Raw genomic sequence first — 18,043 nt, forward strand, 5'->3', positions numbered from 1 at the left:
CTAAGGAAAGGGAACGTCAAAGTATTTATCTGACAAGGAAGCGATTATGCCCCATTTGATCCTCAATTTTACAGCACAGGGTTTTTTATACAAGGTCACATCCAGCCAGAACACAACTCCGCTAGGGGCAACGTCTCCTTACACCTGGGATAAATTTGATCCTTGGTTCAGGGACAGATCAACAGCAGGCCAAGATTTCCTAGAGATTATCTACTAGCCACCACTCAGACTGCCTAAGCATTTCTGCATTTTCAGTATTATATATCACATCAGTTCATAGAAACTATGACACAAAATATCTGCAACATGGAATCGTGCTGGTAGGAAACTGGACAACCCTGCCTGGTCCCAGGTACCAGAATCCAGGCAACAGCTCAGTAAAAAAAAAAAAAAAGGCAATAGCACCTCTCTAATAAGAAGCAATAATTTACATTTAAATCTAACAGCCTGTGTCAACCTCTTACTGGGTTATATTATGACACAGTCCCAGCTTACTTTGCAATTTCATCTTTTTAGTCCCAATAGTTTTGTCACAATATTTTGTATATATTTATAGTGAGGTTATTCTTGCTTATACTTTTTTTCCCAGCTGTCATAATAGAATTGCTTTCAAGGTCTTATATAAGTGGATCAGTCTGAATTTTCCAGCGGGCTTGGTCTATATTTCTACCTGTTGTGGGTAGTAATGAAGGCTTGCTTTACTCCACAGTTTTGCTACTTTTCTTTCCAAGAGGAATTCAAACAAAGCAAAACTCTATTTGGGGGTTTCTTACTTCCTTACAGTACCTCCTGGAAATTTCTGCAAAACAGATCCCTTTAAAAACGTAGACCATTTGCTGCATCCCTGACCCCTCTGTACTTATTCTGGCAATCACTGAACTTAACTGCACTGTTACTGAAAATAAATATATTTGTACATGTCTATTTACCCCTGCATGCCCTCTCCATGCGTATTCAATTCTTTCACAGCTAACAATTTAAGACACAGTTTTCACTAGTTTTCTGGAAATGGCCACTCTTCCTTACAATGTAGATTTTCTCCACTAAGCTTGTTGTTGGACTCCTAAGAAGTAAATTGTGCTAATTTGTCCAGCAGTTAGCTATGCAAATGCATATGGCTTAGCCTCATTACATAGGTGCATTACGATGCTGACTGTTCTCGCTGCACCTCCCAATGTTTTGGCACAGCGACCCTGGTGTTATTGAAACGCCTTGATCTCTCTGCCTGGGGGTCAACCCTGACCTGTGCAGGGGGTTTCATCCCTTTGCATGGCCACAAGCTGCTGCTCACTGCAAGGAGGACATGGAAGCAAGGGACAGTCATGTCCTCCAGCTCTCTGTCACCCTCCTTCTTTGATCAAAGGGGTTCAGAGGTTGCCAGACACCTCCTGGGGAGATGCTAGAGGAGGAAGCAGTGGCCGTTGCCATTCAGAAATACTCGTTACTAACATGCATAGAGTAAACTGCCATCCATCCTAACCTCTGTGCTATGTTAGGGTACCAACTTTATTGCTTGGCTGAGTCATCACTTACGACAGATTAATACATCCCTATCACAGGACAAGAATCAGTATCTGCCAATCTCAGCAGCTGCTCAGGCAGAAGGATTTATACAGACAGTCCCATTTAGGGCGTTGCAGGAGGCACTGGCAGATAAGGACCCTGGGAATATGACCTTCCCATCCATCCCACCCCAGAGCATCCCAGCTGATCACAGGAATACAGGCAGCACACTTTTCCTCCCCACCAGGTTTGAAGACGCATCAGGCTGTTCATCCCCTACCACACATCATTTGCAACAGGTCTGTCTCCACTGGCTGCCTGGGCTATGTGCAGGGTCTATCTCCAGGCTCATTCCCTGCCACACAGGCTGCGCTCCCATCATGAGCATCCTCCATTAATCCATGTAGTCCACACCGTGCCACCACTGGGACAGCTCAGGAGCACCACTATGAGCACAGACAGCTCTCCCTGCCAACCAAGATGCACGTTCAAAAAGCCAACTATGACCACGTGAATGGCAATCCCACTCTTGACATCAATTAGCTCCTCCAGCACCATGGCAGGGCAGACAGCCATTTCCCTCCCATCAGGAGAGGAACCAGTGACAGGTGAAAGGAACCGTTCCCAGCTTCTCAACTCATCTTCACCCAGAGTGCTTATTTCAACAAGATCACGCAGCGCTGCAGTAAGACAGACAATTTTTAATTACCTTGTAACAAATTAGTCACACATGTCCTAGAGCCTTTCCTGTTAGAAGGGAAGTGCTTCGTTCTCCAGAGACTGGCAGGAACAGGATTGTGCCCTGGGTTCATTCTCAAAACGCTCCTTGGGGTTCTTGGAAAGCACATCTTCCACCACCACAAAGCTCCCTCATGCTCAAAAGATTGTTGCAAGCCTTGCACATTGCAAATGCAAAATAATGCTGCAATGGCTCTGAAAGACAAGGTGGACTAAAACCTTAAAAAGTCATAGCCATGAAGACCTATGAACTCGTAGGACCTAAACCACAATAACCACTGTTTATCACCACGCATTACAGCAATGCGTGCTAGGGAAAGAAACAGTTTGTTATTGCTCCCAAACATTTTTAAGCAGATCAGTTTACTAAGACCATCCCTAATCCTGCCCCTCCACGTAGGTAGAGGTCTCTGCTGTCCATGGATGCAGAGCAGCCCCTGCACGGGAAGCAGCAATGGGTTCTCAGGAGTTAGTGCAGAACATTCCCATCCCCTGCATGTTACAGAGAGGCCAGATCCAACAGCAGCCTGTGCTTGCAGGGAGCCCTCCAGCTGCACGCATCTGTTCAAGGGAGTATAGACTGAGCAAGGGCAGTAATAAGCCTGCAGCAGCAGCAGGTATAGTTATTGGATGCAGAACCCTTCTGCTGCTTTGAAACCTGGGGTTCTGGCTGTACCACACTGGGCTATTTATTCCCCCTTCGTTACCACATCAAGGAAGATGAAGCCAGTGGGCAGAGTTGGTAGAAATGAATTCTACTTCATTAGCTTTGCACAGTCTGCTCATATTCTCCCCTCTCCAGATAAAGACCAGATCCCATGGAGAGCTACGTATCTGAAATTTTTTGTGGGTCCAAACCTTTAGTACCTGGGGTGCGGTAGTGTGCTACCTCCAGCAGAACACACCACACAATCTGCTTTTGTACAGCCAGTCCCTCTGAGCTCCACACTCGCTACCAGTTCCCGTTGGTTTGGCTGGTTTGCTGTCAGTTCAGGGAGGACACACGGCCCAGGAAACCACATACTCAGGCAAGCTGTGACAACGGGAAAACCTACTCACAGGTAGGTTACAAAAGAAAAGTCCTAAGGTCTACAGTTTTTTAGGATACAGTGTTATGGAGGTAGTAGATGGTAGTGAGATAACTCAGGAAGAGAGACAGAGTCTGCCAGCACAGACATCCACTATAGGAAAGGTGAGATGAGCCTGAAAAATGCTGTAGCCATGAATTTTAGCATTCAGTCATTTGAAAGGTTACTGCTGTAGCTTGGATCAAAACAGGCCCGCAGCATGCAAGGGGAACAGTGCTCAGCAGGAGTCGGTGCTGCTTTCCAGGGGGGAGGCAGCAGGCTGGGGACACAAGGCTGACAGCTCCTGGCAGCTCCTGCAGCCACTATCTGAGAAGAGACCCATGCTCTTCTAAGACCAGGGGCATACTTCCCAAAAGGTAAATCCATTTAATCTCCAAGTCTGATTTAATACATTTGCAGCTGCCTTATTGCCCCACCATTCCAGCTTTCCCAGAGAATTTCAGAGAGGAACAATAGGGAAGGGTCTGTACAAAGCAGGCTGTCCATGGCACCACCATGGTCCTGCAGATGTGTCAAGGCATGCTGGTGACCGATTCACTCTCCTCAGTCCCACTGGCAACATCTCATCCACACAAAAAACAATGGCACAGCCCCTCTCCATTCTGGACCTCTATGGCCCAGCTGCAGTGAGTCAGAGGGATCTGTGCTCCTCCACTGCAGATCCTTCTGGAGGTCAAGTGCTCCTCATATAGGGGATGCCAGAGCAGAACAGAGAGCTGTAAACCCATGAAGGCTGCATGGTTGAAAACTCTCTTTACAGGAGTTTATGCTTTTAGATGCTGCAAAAGCAGCCAGAGATCCTGGCTGTTCATTCTGGAGATCTCTGTTCTGTGCTCATCTGAATAAACTTTAGAGAGGGGGACTTTAATTTTGTTTTGTTCTGAAAGCACAGTTTCTGCCCTGCCCCTCTCCAAGAACGTGACAACAGTAATACCACATTAGTGCACAGCAGTGTCCCCAGTCGGAATTGGGAATTGGAAACACTTAGGTGGTAGGTCAGCTGACATCAGCCCTACTCCTACAAAGGCTGCAGAGCATCTCTTGCTTACACACCATCCCCAGCACTGCTTCTCAAACTTCTTCCTATTAGAAGACCGCAAAAACACTTAAACTTGTTCCAAATTAATCCCTATCTTTGGCAAGACTTCTCAGCTTGTCAAAGGGCATCCCAAAAATAATTTTATTGTAAAGGGGTAAAAAGCTTTGGCCTTTAAGGATATGTATTAATAAGCTTTATCTTGCACCAGCCCTGCTACTGTCACCCCTCTCCAGTTGTCTCCACCATCTTGGTTCTGCCAAGGGTGAGTCATGGGAGAGTCTCTATGTCCAGATGAATTTTCAAAGGTTCCACTATTTGTCTTGGGGATCCACTCAGATGGATGATTTTCCAGATTTCAAAGGTTCTGTGAACATGCTAGAGGCAATAATAGATTATGCATAGAGTTACAGATAAAAATATGTCACATTTCCATTGCCCATGACCAAGATCATTAAGAAAGTAATTTGGTGTAGTATTTTCATTTAACAGATCAAATCCAGTTTATTTAGTCAATGCCATTAATTAGTTATTTGCATGAACATTTGTTCCTACAGGGGATATGCTTCAAAATGTTCCTACAAACTTGAAAACTTCTGCTATCTGAGCCAGCAGGTACGTGCAGCGGAGGACACAGAGACAATGGGCATTGCAAGAATGATTTGTGGCTCTGTATAACAGTCCCACAGTGTTGCTACTGTTTGTGCATTACTGAAGCCTCGCTATGTTGCCTTTTTTTTTTTTTAACTTGAACATGAGAAGGTGGTTTAAGATGATTATAATAGGTTTTTTTTGAAGCACTATATTCTGCAGCTTCCTGTTTCTCACTGCTGCTCCAAGTTTCAGGACCCCACAGTTCATGGTAAACAAATAAGACAACGCTGGGATGCAAGCTGTAAAGAAGTCTGCTTGCTCATGCGCTGCTGGAGCTAGTTTGCATAGCACTTTCCTGCCTAAATTGGAGGGTGGCTCTGGGGAACCCAGCAGGTACTTGTACTCTTCTCACTTCTGGATTATGTAGCCACTTTGGTTTGCTCACCCTAAAGATCAAGTATGTGTACTGATAGTCAGATTTTCCTGTTTAAGTGGAATATATTTTTCAATAACATTACTTTTGATCCACTGTGGGGTTATTTTTTGAGTCAGCATATATATTTTAATACATCATTCCAGCCTCAAAGGCACACAATTAGCAGTGCCATAGTTGTTTGGCACTGTGTTATCCATGCAAGGAATACGGATCGTACCGCTGGCTTTTTTCTTCCCCTCTGCCTGTTCCTGCTGGTGTGACCTTGGCAGCTGTAATGCAACAGATGCCTCTTTCTCACTTGTTTATCTGCGCGAGAGAGAATTCCGAGGCCCCAACTTCAGTGCCAGCTGTGAATCGTCTCCAAATTGGTTTTTCAAAGTTTGCCTCCTCACAGTCTGGCTTAGTATTTCTGCTCCCCGTGATCTTAGGGATCAATCTTCACTGATATAGTTCCCCTCCCGCTCTGGTTATTTCTGGGTAGCAGCTGAATCCCTTCCTCATTGATTCAGTATGGGCTCTTTTTGACTATTGTTTTAGGAGTGGAAGGATTTATTTCATTGCTCCCTACTTCTTTTTTCTCTATTTACACATAAGTTTTACAAAATAGCCAACATACAATATGTATTTCATAGCTCAAATATCCAGGGCAGAAAATGTAAAAGTGACCACCAGTGATGAGAAAACACAGATAACAAAATACCCCTCCCCCCAAATTACTGTTAAACAGAGAATCCTCATCTTCAAAACAGCTGCAAACATATTAGGATATTTAGCAGCCTACTGCTTGGAAAAGGGAGAGCCTTATCTTCATTTTTAGCTGTAACAGTGATTTATAGGATGAATAAATGATCTGCATATAAGATGATGACTGGTTTAAATGTAAATGTTGTGAAAGACTTCTTATGTAAGCACATACAATGGCCTGAGAGATCCTTGTACATAAAAGCCACAGCTGGAGCAAGTGGCTTTTTAAGCATTTGTTTTATGAAGTACACTTTTCATTGCAATGGTTGTTATTTTTCATTTACTTTTATATCGGCTTTAACCAAAAAGAAAAAAAATACTTGAACTTACCACAGGATCTGTACACTTTCAATAGTGATGTTATGCAAAATACACTGTTAAAGCAGATAGATTCACATAACATACATTCATCTTAAAGATGTCATATTTAGTTGGAAACAAAACTAACAAACAACTAAAGTAACAACTAACAAGGTCTCACAAGTGATGCAGGCATAAGGACCAAACGTCCTCAGTTTCTGAACGTAAAACCGGACAGGTGACTGCATCAGATCCTGTAGGCTGGGCAGGGCTGAGCTCAGCTTTACGCAGCAGAGAGGATCTCCTTGGGACTTCTACCACCTCTAGCAAAGGGTGCGACCATTGCACCCTGATGAGTGGTGACCCATCGACCACCATGGTAGCCTCATGATAAATTCTCACAAGTGTTCCCAAACAACACCAAGAGGGGCAAAGGTGTCAGCTCTGGCACCTGCACTAGTGTTTTCACTGGAGCTTACTGCCTTCCCAAAATGCTCACTGGAGCTGGATGGCTTGTGGTGGTCACTGCCCTCAACTACTGGTGGGGGCCGCGATGGCTGCGAGTGTTTGTATACTAGTGGGTTTTTTCTCAAGTGTTTCTAGATCTCTTGAGATGACATCTGTTATGGTAAACTTATGTTGCTGCATTCCTACTAGCTTTATGGTAGATAAGCTTTTCCACCAGCCCAAAATAGCCTTTCTGAAAGTCTGAACAATGAAAATACTGCAGACACTTGTGTTCTCTAAGAGAGGCACAAAGGGATCCAAGGCCCTTCCTGTCTGCTTCACGTCTTTATTTATGGAGAAGGCAAAACCAAAATATCTTCAGATTCCTGTACTCAAGTCTCTGAAGGCATAAGGAAGAGGCAGAAAACAACACTTGGGCATAACTCTACTTCCTTAGTTGGATGAAACAAATGGTGCGCAGGTACACGTCACTGCACTCACCTTCCCCCTCTGTGCCTCAGTACCCACCTCGGCACTCACCTTTCTGGATTGCAAGTCTTCTACACTACATGTACTAAATCAGAGGATGGTTAAAACCTGTTACCAGTATTTCGAATGCCCTCTAGTAGAAATGCCATTTATGGAAAATGGGCCAACTGGAAAAGCCTACCCAGAATCCCTAACACAGAGGTAAGGTATGTCTTTTTTAACAAAGAGCAAGAAGGGGATGAATGGAATTCACTTAGTACTAGTACAACCTCAATAGTCCGCTTTCCTCGTGATGAAGCAAACAGAAACCAGAACAATGCCTTGCTCTAATTTTTAAAAATTGACCAGCAGTTTTGATATGCAACTTGGAGCACCTCTGAGAGGTTTCACTTTCAGCGGATGAGAGGTGCTTTTGGGAAGCATGCTAGCACTATGTCTTTGTTTTAACTGCCTCAGTGGGGTACTCTTCAATTCTGAGAATACAGCACCAAACCAGAGTCCCAACTCACCTGAAGCAAGACAACATGGTGAAGAAAGTGGAAATCTTACTGCATGATGTGCAAACACTTAAAACACATAACTGCCTGAACACAAACTTAAATAGCATAAGTAATTCAAGTAATGTAGTGGCAAAGTCCTGTTCCCATCCATTTATTTGATCTGCTTGTAACACAATAGAATTGATGCAGAAGAGGTGCATAAGATCTCTATATCCTATACATCTTTCTGAAAGCTTCTGCAGAACAGTAGGGCCCTGAGCACAGCATAAGACCTCTAAAAGTGGGTAAGACATCCTTTACTTAGCATTGATAATGTTCATTAATTACAAAGACATAGCAGGTATTCAGCAATGCCACCTTGGGCACTCAGGCAGAGCTGGAGCAAGGGCGGCTTGCACAGCGCCTGATGTGCCACAAGCAGAGAAGCTATGAAAACCCTCACCTCCCTACTTGAAATGACAAAGAGTGCCTCAACTTTGCCCCCACCTGTCCCTACTGGAAGCAAGAACAAGGCTTTAAAAGGCTGCAACTGTCAGCAGCACAAGAGCAGCAGCAGCGGCGGGATGTCCAAGATGTACAGCAAGCACAAACCCCTCTTGCCAGGGTCCAAGACTACTCCCTGTGTCTTCCCATCTGAAATGTTTGTTCCTTTGTGGTCTAACAGCCAGGGAGAGAAAGGGTGAAGCAGTAAGAGTAAGTGGCAGTGATTTGGGTACACGTAATTGCTCTGGATGGCTAAGCATTGCCATAGGGTCCCAGGATTGGTGAGCAGCCTTCATAAAGGGACCGAAGACCTCTGCTTAACACACAGTGACTCAATATGACTTTGAGATTGTCCCACTATGGTTTGCAGGGATATACTATTTTCTGTGAATATGAATAAAATACATTACAGCCTCCCCAAAACATTACATGGATATGCTACTATGATGTAATCATGCCTTCCCCCTCACAACCCAAATCAACAAATGCATTCTTTCTATAGCACTCACAAGTGAGTTTGTCTCCAGTAACATGCTTTTCACCATATTATTGCTTGATATGGTATCTGTGACCTTTCCATTTTACCATACTCTGAAGACAGCAAAGAAGAAATAATGACACAAGCATTTCAAAGTAGCCTACAGCTGAATAAATGAGCACATCTCTGAATTATTCCACAGGGGAAAAAAAAAAAAATCTGTGATTTCCTTTAGTTTAGAGAATAGCACAAGGATGGGAATTTGAGATATCTGGAGACTAATAGAAAGTTCCATAACATTTCTATGCAACTCCTACAAATCCTAGGAGCTAAAAAAAAAAAAACTATGCAAGAATGTGTACTTTTCCCCCAAAACATATATCCCTTAGGAAACCATGCAAGTATGAAACTTTAGCTCTAGTGTGATCAAGTGTACCAGACAGAACCATATGCTTATCACAAATAAGTAAGGCATGTCTCATTCACATACCTCTCAAATTGCATGTAATAACACATATGTAATATGCCCATCATATATATACATATAAAAAAGTCAGATCACTTGTACATCACAGTTACAAGTGGCACATGTGATTTGACTTCATCTGCTGTAGTACAACAATGTCCACAAAGAGACAAAAGCTGAGCCCACTCCTGCTTCCAGCTGTCAGCCAAGCCTTCTGTTATCCCAATGTATGGCCTAGTGACAAGAAGAGATGCGGAAGAACTTAAAACCCATCAGCTAAATGTCAGCAGTAGGAGGCAATAGCAGATCAATACCATGTGCTTAGATCAGGCTTTGCTGTAAACAATGTGTTCTGAAAAGCCCTGGGCTGTTGCCCAGCTTTACATGTGAAATATCTGCAACTGCCATGTGTTGCGTTTGGAAAGCTCTCAAAGTCTTACTTTCATACACAAACTCACACTGGAAAAAAGTCGCAACACCCATCACTGCATGCTCTGTTGAGCAAATCAGACCTTTTAAAACAAGAAGGGGCAGATTTCATCACACCTGAACACTACCAGCCTTTTATTGCAAATATTACCCAAAGACAGTCTTTTGGACATATTTTCCAGGGATGATAAGGCAGCTTAGGGCTTATATTTATTCATGGAATCAGCAGTCTTTTCATTTCTATTGTTCTCCTCTATAGATCAAGACTTTTGCTGGTGTGGGAAGTGGCTGCAGAATGGGACATTTAGAGGCTTAAGCTGCAAGAGCCTGGAATAGTGAAAACAGAAGTTGGCCAGTGGAAAGAAAAAAAAACCAAAACAATTCCATCTGCCTTATAAAGCAATCCAGAGCACTGAATAGTTGGTTAACTACTTTTCACCTCATGTAGTAGTTTAGGTATATCAGAACAAGTAACAGCTACTCTGAAAGGATTAATATGGGGAGAAAGCATACTAGATTGATGGGAAAAGTATACACATTCATGCTTGCCAATAAATCTGAGCTCAGCATGAAAGGGAAACTATTGTACAAAGCTTTAACGGACAGGATTCTTCAGCAGTACTTCGCCTGATTGCTTTGCCCCTTCTAGTAGTCAAAGAAAAGTCAAAGTAAATGGGAAAATTCTAACTAACAGATCAGGCTTTTAATTATGTCCAGAAATGAAGTCAAGAGACAAGCTTTCCAAAACAGATTAATCTATTTTCAGCAGTTTTTTCCCCTTCATAGATGCCAGAGACATGCTGCATGTGATTAAAAGTTCCAAAAATAGCTGCATAATCAGTTATAGTCTTGAAAGGATGCTTTCGTTCGGTATTTTATTCAAACCGATTTCACTTCAGAGAGTATTGGCAGCAGAATGACATACACTTGATTCAATAGTTCATCTTATTAGTTAGGTACCAGCCTGAAATTGTTGGTTTACCTATGTGTAGTTGTAGAAGGCAAATAAATATTCATCCAGAATTACATTTTAATGCTTTCTTATAAACTGGTCCATTAGAATGGCATGAACTGTAATAAAAATGAACTCTTTTGTATCTCATTGCTAAATAAACTCTGCAGTATCATTTTCTTTGGTACAGATATATTCCTTAGCAACACAATTAGAGGACTCAAGCAGTTCCCTTAGAGAAACCTTTTTTAAAGATTTAATTTTCTCCCCAGTAAGAGTATGGCACGTTAACAGAAGTTAACACAAACAAACAGAGGTGGTAGAATAAACCCTTGTGATACGTGTAGACCTTTGCTGAAAGAGTAGAGCCCACGCTCTTGTGTGTGGAGCATGGTACCAGAATACCTCTTCACTTTGACTTTCCTTCCATGAGGAAAAAGGGGTAGTTAATTTACCTGGGATGAATCCTTTCCTGGGAGGCAGAAACAAGTATATTAATCAGATTTTGCACTGTAAATGAGGTTTAAATTTCTATAATCAAAGACACTTGATTGCTTTAAAAGGCTGATAGAGCTTCCATCCTGGCAAAATCCTATGCATCTTCTTCTCCCGGGCACTAAAGCTCCTTGACATTACTCTGGCTCTGTAAAGTGGCTATAAGTGGCTGTAAGTGCAGTGCACATCAATTTTAAAGCCTCCTTACACAGTCAGAGAAGTGCAATGCAGACACGGTCTAAATGAAAATACATTTTTGTGTGCTGACGTCAAAACCAAAAAGCATCTATTCATATAATAGTCCTGTAGTATAGTTGCATGCAATCAATATAGTCAACATACTAGGAATTCATTGTAATGAAACTAAATGAAAAATAAACTTTTTCTTTTTTAATTATTTGTATTACAGCAGCACCCAGGAGCTGAGCAGCCCAGGGTTCCCTGCGCTTTGGGTTAGAGATGTTTCCAACAGAACAAGAGACCCTGCTGAAAATAACTTACAGTCCCAAGAAGAATATTCTGCCTGCTATCTGCCCAGCACACTGCTGTCTATTCCTAAAGAGACCAGTTTTACCATTACTGAGTTTCTCCGTCCACATAGGACAGCCATTCCTTTTTCCAATATTCACTTCTGAGGCACTCTGTTAAAAGACTCTTTCTGTGTGTGCAGCGTTGCATCTCTCCCCATCCTTTCATAGACTGTTTCAAAGTACCCTTCCTAGATATAAAAAGCTTGAATGGTTCACATCATCATTCAATACCTTCCGTTGATGCTACATCTCCATTTGGGTTGAGCAAGGATTTAAAAGGTGCAGTTCCCTGCACAGGTTTCCAGCCTCTGGCAGTGTTCCACTGGCAGTTAAGGTTTGATGCACCCTCCACTGAACTCAATGCTCTTTCTACTTGCAGCGCTGGGCTTGGACGCTGAGACCACAGCCTTTCTGAGGCATGGGACCTGGGCTTCACCCTGCAGCTCAGCGTTACAGAAATGTACAGATTTGTGTCAAGAATCAGGAGGTAATTCAAAGTACAGGGCTTTTTTCCCTTTCGTACAATGCACATCTAAAGAGTCATTCATCAGTAAGACTCCTGATCCATACACAGTGGGACACAATGGTGTATTTACAGCCCAGAATCCATTACAGTTAATATTGCACTATTTATGCTCATCTGCCATAAATCTAATACTGCTGTTATGGCTATCCCATTTAATGTACTCTAGGAATGCTCTTCAAGCCAGTATCAATTACATTTGCAAATAAACTAATGCTTTGGGTTAAACAAAGTGAAAACATTCTTCCTCTGACAAATTTAGTACTTCCTATCTGCATCTATTCCAAGTGAATCTTGTGTTTTATTCGATTAAGTACCACAGAAGATTACAATGATCCAGAAAACATTAAATGAAAACATTGATTCTACAATAATGTTGGATGAACCATGAACTGCTACCAATAACATAATCATGACACATCAAACTCCATTACAACTTGAAAATAGTCCTTTAATTTCACAGTAATTATTTAATGTTATTTTCAACTCGACTCTTTTGCCACTGACATTTGCACAAAGCTATCTCTAATTTAAAGGCTGATATTTTTTGACCTCAGTCTAGACACCTGGCACATAAACTACCAGGTATATGTGTTCTCATCCTCTTCGACATTATTGTTTGCAAGACTAGATCCTGCAGGCACGTCAAGCCAGATGCTTTGTACCAAACGCAGACATTCATATTTCTTTGTGTTTTGCAACCCTGCAGGTCCCTGATGATGGTCTGGGTTGGCCAGTCTAAGCCTTACTGAACTCAGGAAAGGTTTCAAAGGGAATGTCTTTGACACTTTTCCCTTCTGTATTAAAAACCCAACCAACCCAAAACCTAATGAAAGCCCAAACCCAGAGCTGAAAATGAGACACAGGAAGAAAGACTTTCCAACCTAATCCATTGTGCCATCATGGATATTTGATATAACAAGAACTTTTTGCAACATAGTGTCACATAATGGGTGCGACTATCAGACGTATCATCCCAGCCTCAGTACGATGGTTTAAAAGACAATATAAATTCTCATTAGATCCACAGTGCAGCTCTTAAAATGTCACTTTTCCTTTACAGATCCGGAGTCTTTCCAGCAGCCTTCTTTATAATTATGTTTATTATCAGCATCAATTTCCATTTCACCATTCACCTCAGAGGAACAGCAGATGCCTTTCAACATTTACAAGGCAAACTGACAATAATTGCTTTACCCGCTACAGAAACACAGTCGGTGCTGGGGTGAAGTGAGGCAGCTCTTCCCAAATCACAGCAACCCCTAATAACACCAATTAAGTCAGCGACTAAGGAATAGCACTGGTCAGTTTTTTCTAGGATTTTCTTCAGCTATCAACCTTTTACTCAGGGCTAAAATACATTTGCAAAGAGGGGAAGTATTTATGCTAGAGAGTAGTGCGTACAGGCATGTTTGGAGAGGCTGCTAGAAGGTGCAACTAAATCTTCAGGAAAGAATGATGTACGGAGATTTCTTTAAACTCATCACACAGTGAGGCATGTGAGAAGCCCAAATTCCATTAAAAAGAAGAAAACAATCAATTTCTGGCCTTCCTGAAGAAAGGGAAAAGCTTGAGTTCATTAACACAAAAAGTGCAAAACCCAGAAGAGAGATAGAGAGGCCCAGAAATACATTCCTTTTTAAAATGCCAATACTCTTTTGTTATTTTAAATGCTGACACTCTTTTTCTTTTCTTTTTAGTACAGATTATTACTTCTTGAACATTCAGGTCTGACAGTACAGCAGCTTGTCCACCTAAACATTTAGCAAACTTGACAATACTTAGCTCTAATAACTTCAAAGCCTGAGAAAGCACAGGAACATCATCATTTCACGCATCAGATCTGTTTAAGAACAGATACAAAGCACTGCTCACAAGCCGTAACAGAAACAATATTGTCCCAGCAATAAAACCATGGAATGGAAAAATCACAGAAATATTACCCATTTTCAAGTCTCATGAAAAAAAACAATCAAAAGTGAACAAGATTTTGGTCATGCTGCTTTCACTGGAGAAACTCTAAAGGAAAAATAACAGTTTAACACAGGGTAATGAAATTATACATTTTCTCCTCAGCTTGAAGAAGGCCGCCTGGCCAAAAATGAATTTCAGCTAGTTTTCAATATGTAAAATTTAAAGTTTTTTTCTGGTTTTGTCATTAGGTTTTGCTACTGTTATCTGTGATACAGCAATACTAAATTGAATGACTGCATCAATCTGTCAAATATCGTAATAGAATTGGAGCCTGTAAGTACAAGCACCTTACAGGTGAGGCCATTTCTGAATGAAGGATATCTTTGCATCAGCAGGCAAGATAAAAAACACAGAACACATTACATTGGATCAAACTGATGATCAGTTTAGCACAGCTCATAGTATGACAGCCAGAACCAGCCAGAGTAAAGTGCAAAAAGACTTTCATAAACCTGCCTAGAGGCACAAATTTTCTGTTAAGAGATATTAATATTCCTTCCAAAAGCTCTTTTTATACATTTCTAATCTTTATGCTTATAACTGTGAATGCTTTTTGTTCGTGTAAACACAGGAGCACAGAGAAGACCTGACCAGAAAGTACAAGTGGGTGAGTTAATTGTGTAGAAAGCATAATTAATTCCAGAAAGCGTAAAAACCAGGAAGGATGCTGTGCTTCCAGCTTAGCTCTTATCTTCATCCCTAATACTTAGAATTTGACTTAAGTCATGGAGTTTGACTATCCCTCCTAAAGTGTGCTACTGCTATTCAGAACAACAGCAGTATTCTTAGCTTTGATTCAAGTTTCTATATTCTTCCCAAACCTGGGAGAATTCTTTTCTCGGTACCTTCTCATGGCAACAAGCTCCATGTGTGAAAATAATGTCCCTGTATTTAATTTGAACTCAAACATTGGAAATGGCAGGCTTTCTACTTGTTCAGAAGCTTTTGGGTTCCCATCTCCGGATCATGCCTTGCAGCAGAACTTCAAGGGATACAGGAAAATATTTGGGGGAAGTGGGTAAGAAGGAAAACTACTTAACAGGACTCTGGGTGGGAAATCTCATTGCTCTGATTTTTGCTACCCTGGTTTCTTCCTTCCTGTACCTTCTTGTGTATCTGTCCAACAATGACCATGGCCATTCGTCTTTCTGCATGTGAAGATGGGGAAAAGATGTCCTGATAATCTGTTTAGTCCCATCCCCTTCCTTCATCCTCTTCCACCGTGAGACAAAAGGGCTGCAAACTTCCAGGTGCCTTGGCCCTACGTCCCACACACATCCTTTCCCTCTCCTACCCTAAGGTTATTTTGTATATGCTCAACCAGAAACACACCTCTTAGTGCCTGACTGCTGAATGACTGTTCAGTTTTATTTGTTGAATACCCTACTATCTCCTCCTACAGGACACCATTCATTTCTGCCCAACTCCTTCAGACCTCAGCACCTCTCAAACACTCACCCGAATCCCCCATCCAGGACCTTCCCATCCCCCAGCCATCCAAAGGTCCATTTACTGCATCCCTCTTCTACAGCCACCCTCCGTGCCCCAGGCTTTCTCATCACCCCAGAGACAGGCAGCAGTACGACACATCTCCCCTCTCCGCCATGCCCCCAGCTCCTCATCCACCACTTTTCATTCTCCTCGTGCAGGGGGAAAAACTGGGGATGTGGATTCCTGGCAGGATACTTGCCTTTCATGGGCTAGATTTGGCCCACAGGGTGACACCTGAAGAGCCCTGTGTCACAGTTTGATGTCCTTTTTGTGGTCTCCTTTCCAAAACTAAATAACACCAATATTTAACAATTTCCCTATGTGTTAGATTTGGTCAAGCCTCAAAACATTCTCATCAGCCATCTCTGAGCCCAGCCCTGCATGCAGTGTTCCCAATGAAGCTACAGTGCTTACTTATATAATTATATTTATATAATTACATTATAATTACCCTCTGCATTATCCTTCATCCCATTTTTTATGCATTTTAACATCTTGTTTGCATTTTTTAAATTTTTTTTTCTGAATCCTGCTAAGCTCCTGGCCTCAGTGATGTATTGTGGTGATGCAGCTCCAGAGGTGCACTGTCATCCAAGCAATTACCATTGTCCATTATCATCTAATTTCCATTGTCTATAGAAAAACTCAAGGTCACACTATTCCACTGCAGCTTTGGGCTGATCACCCAAAAGAATATGCCACTAATAATTACTATTTAAATGCTAGAAGAGATGAATAGCAAACACATTAACAGTGGTTCAGCTATGAAGATTATGCTAGAGGAGGAGATTACCACAATGCCAGATCCCTGAAGGTGCCGAGTACTTACAGTTCCTATTTGCATTCCTGCTGGATCAGTGCAAGAGGGCTGTTCTGGCATGACAGAGTGCAACACAGAAAACGGCAGCAAAGGCATGCATGAAAACCGTGCTGCCTTTACACCGTGGGACGGATCCTGCAGTGTCATGGTCTGACTATACTTCCATTTGCTTTGAGAAAAATCTCACCTGCAAGAAGCTTGTTACAGCTTTTTCTGACTGCAGAAGACAACAAAATGCCCTGCGAAAGAAATGCACATAGCCAAAAGCAGGGGAAAAAAAAAAAGGTTGTCCCTCCAGTCCATGTCTACTCCCTCGGGACACAGCAGGGTCGATGTAACACTGACCTCTATCACTTTGAAACGCGAGAAGACAAGCAGAACGTCACACAGGATGGGGATGGACGGCTGCCCATTGCCCTTGCTTCTGGGGGCTCCCTTCTCCAAACAAGTGTGGGAATCCTCCCCGGGAAGGAGCCCAGCGCAGAGAGAAACATTGAAACTATCATACTGCATTCTTCATCTTCTGTTAAATATTTCCTGATATCACATTCAGCTGTGCTTGAAACAATCTAGTTTGCCATCATTAATACTTATGAGGCCAACCACCACCCCCAACAGAGCTGAGCTCCTTCGAATGTGGAATTGTGCCTGAAGGGCAGCCCCTGCCAACAGTGGACATAAGATTTTACACCGACTAAAGGTTATCATGCACAGCCTTGAATGGCTTGTCATGGTCCTGCCCCTGACTGAACCTGAACTGTGGCACAAGGAAGGACAAGATTTCACCCTTTTTCCTTTACAATATTTTAAGCCTAATGCTCAAAACAATGCAAATGTTGCGCAAGGTTGTGTAAGAGCCCACCTAACACCAGGAGATAGTGCACAATGCATGGTTGCTCTCCAGCTCCCTGTTATCCCTCTGCAATGTTACTGACACTATTTGTTCTTTCTGCGCTAATTTTTAATCATTTTCAGGAGATAATGTGTGTTTATTAAGTAGATCAATATTTTGCATGCTATGCTTTCAGGAAAGTCAGATAAATTATAGACTTTGCTTGACATTTGTCTTCTGGTGCAATAATGTGTTTCAGAAACTCAAGTACATTTATAAGACAAGAACTCCCTTTTCCTGAGTCCAAGCAAACAATCCTCCATCATGTGCTTGCAGAAGTGAAACATTATTTCTCCCTTATCAGTTATACTCTTACCAAAGAATTGCATTGGACTTTTTCATGAGCATTGCTTATACATAGCAACTGCATTAGCCTCCCTGCCCAATCCTCTTGAACCACCCCATCCTTGCAGATGGATCAAAAAATATCTGCCAAAGCTTGCACTTCCACTTGCTGCTTCCATCTCAGTTCTCGGATGTAACTCATCTGGACGCAGTGCCTTGTCAACTTTTAGCAGCTCTAATTGCCTAACTATCTGCTCTGGCATAATCATAAAACCTTTCAGCATTTTGTATTGCCCCTAGGAAAATGTATTCTAGTCTCTGATATGACCTTCAGCTTTTTCTCTTAACAC

The sequence above is a fragment of the Haliaeetus leucocephalus genome, unplaced genomic scaffold, assembly GCF_000737465.1.
Source record: "Haliaeetus leucocephalus isolate CR32 unplaced genomic scaffold, Haliaeetus_leucocephalus-4.0 Scaffold0, whole genome shotgun sequence".
In the NCBI taxonomy this organism is placed as follows: domain Eukaryota; kingdom Metazoa; phylum Chordata; class Aves; order Accipitriformes; family Accipitridae; genus Haliaeetus; species Haliaeetus leucocephalus.